Raw genomic sequence first — 2,811 nt, 5'->3', positions numbered from 1 at the left:
GGTCAGATGAAGGTAGAAAAGAACAGTAAAGGATGGTACATGGAGCAGATTTCAATTATTGTAATGAAGCAAAGTATATGATTTTCTGAAGGTACAAATGATGATCTGCTCTCTAAACTTTCACTGAATTGACAATAAAATGTTAAAATAAAAAAAAAAACCCACAAAACACAACAGGAAAGAAAGAAAAGACTAAAATGGTTGTCAGAAGATATTTTGAAACTGTAGAATGAACACTCTGAATGTAGAATCACTAATACAAAAGGATGAAATTACAAAGTAAAAAAGCTAAACAGATTTTAAAGGACCACTGAAGAAAACAAAATAAAATATTATAATGAAATATATAAATACCTGGCGTTAGAAAACCAAAAAGAAGAACACACTCAGCATTTCTCATGCTGATAGAAATAAAGAAAAAATTCTAGTTGCAATATGAAAGATACTATGATGTGGCACTGTAGGATCAGTACTAGAGGGCAAACCACAAGGTCGGCAGTTCAAACCCACCAGCTGCTCCTTGGAAACCGTGTACAGGGTAGATATGAGTTGGAACCAACTAGATGGCACTTAGCAACCATGACAACATGGGCAATTATGCTGAAGGTCCAAGAGAATGATATCAGTTGTCAGTACCTGAATCAAGCAGCTGTAGAGGTGTTTGAAAATTAAGACGAATTCCACAGTAATTAAAAACAATTAGAGCAGTGTTGGATAAAAGTACCCTATAAACTAGGGGTCAGCTTAACTATTATTGCCATAAAGCCATACAAAGATGGTTAAGTGTTGACTCCACTGCCTTAGGAGACCAAAAGAATGCCAATACATTCATCAGCTATCTTTTCACTGGTCCCACAATGTTGAGCAAATATATGGCTATTTGAAGATATTGTTTTAATTACTTGAAAACTAGCTGATGCCAAATCTCAACCAAGCGTTCAGTCTTTAAAAGCCTTAATTAAAATCCCTGACAACCATCATATTAGCAGTGTTACAAGCTATCTTACTGTCCTACAACAATTTTTGAAAGTAGACAATTTTATGCACACTACTGAAATTACTTCACATAAACCATGTTTTAACAGCATTTAATTGATTCCTCTTGCTGCAATATGTGTGAAAATATTCTCAAGAGGAAAAGAATTAAAGGTGGATGGCCCTATTCAGGTTTCTTTATTTCTTGTTCATATAAATTATGTAAAAGCTGGGGATCATATACCTGCTTGGAGATTTGATCTGAGTATGGGTGCTTAGATAAATCACAGCCAGGATGTAGTCAACAAATATAATGATCATTTAATTTGGAAATATAATGTACCACATTAAGGCTGCTAGATAGCAGCTCCACTTCCAGGTACAGGAGCTATAAATGAAGGCTCCAAGGACATTCCTGCCTACCACATGATGTTTCTTACAGACACATTAGAGTGAACTATCATCATTGGATTTTTTGTGTACTTCTTTGTTATTGCAGGGATACATATGGTACTCCACAGAAAAGAGAAAGAAATTTCACTAAACTTGAGGTCCTGAAAAGGGATGAAGCCATTTCAATAGCACATATAAACCACATTGTTGTTGTTGTTATTGTTAAATGCTGTTGAGTTCGTTCTGACCTATAGCTACCCTGTACAGTGTTTGCAAGGAACAGCTGGTAAGCTTGAACTGCTGACCTTGCCGTTCAAATGGCTTTGCAGTCTGGCATATTAACCCACAGCGCCACACCAGGACTCTATAAACCACATTAATTCAATCAAAATGGCATTAACAACTCAAAGACCCATCACAGTTATTCAGTATTAAAAATTTTCAGAAAATTTCCAGAAAAAAAAAAAATATATAGCCACAAAAAGCAGAAGCAGAATAAAGAGTTCCCAAGATAAAAACTCAGGAAAATCTACAATGAAGATCCACCACTCATCTGTCAGTTTGTGGTGGCTTGCATGTAGCTGTGATGTTAAAAGCTTTGCCACAGCATTTTAAATACCAGCAGGGTATACCCATGGTAGACAGGTTTTAGCTGAACTTTCAGACTAAGACAGAGCACGATGAAGGAGAGGCAGTCTACGTCTGAATGATTAGTCACTGAAATCAGGCAATGTATTGCATTGGGCAAGTATGCTGCCAAAAACATCTTTAAAGTGCTGAAAAATAAATAGGTCACTTTGAAGATAAATGTGCACCTGACTCAATCCATGGTATTTTCAATTGCCTCATATTCATGCAAAAGTTGGACAATCAATAAGGAAGACAGAAAAATTGACACTTTTGAATTATGACTGATCAAAATGTTGAAAATACACCGTGGACTTCCAGAAGAACAACTAAATCTATCTTTGAAGAGGTACAGCGAGGATGCTTTTTAGAAGCAAAGATGACGAGATTTTATCTTGAGTACTTTGAACATGTCATCAGGAGGGGCCGGTCCCTGGAGAAAGACAGCATGCTTGGTCAGCAAAAAAAGAAGAAGAACCCCAGCAAGATGGACTGGCACAGTGATGCAACAATGGATGTAAACATAGCAATGGCTGTGAAGATGGAACAGGCAAAGGCAGTGCTTCCTTCTTTTGTACATACAATCACTGTTAGTTGAAATTGACTTGATAGCACCTAACAACATCTCTCAAATCATCGGACAATCTCTTTGATATGCCAGGGGAGTAAAGTTTTGTTAAATGTAATGCAGAAATGGCTATAATCATACATTGACAGAGAACTTCCAGAGGTGCAAGCCAGATTCAGAAGACGCCATGGAACGAGGGATATCATTGCTGATGTCCAATGGATCTTGGCTGAAAGCAGAGAATATCA

General features: G+C 36.9%; 1 pseudogene; it reads left to right on the top strand.

Moving 5' to 3' along the window:
- The first annotated feature begins 579 nt into the window (after positions 1 to 579).
- Positions 580 to 2,811, top strand: part of LOC102819018 — a 10,678-nt pseudogene continuing 8,446 nt past the window's right edge.

Source organism: Chrysochloris asiatica, unplaced genomic scaffold (genome assembly GCF_000296735.1).
Source record: "Chrysochloris asiatica unplaced genomic scaffold, ChrAsi1.0 scaffold00059, whole genome shotgun sequence".
NCBI lineage: Eukaryota > Metazoa > Chordata > Mammalia > Afrosoricida > Chrysochloridae > Chrysochloris > Chrysochloris asiatica.
Note: the sequence above shows the minus strand (reverse complement) of the source record. Positions and strands in the feature narration are given on the sequence as shown.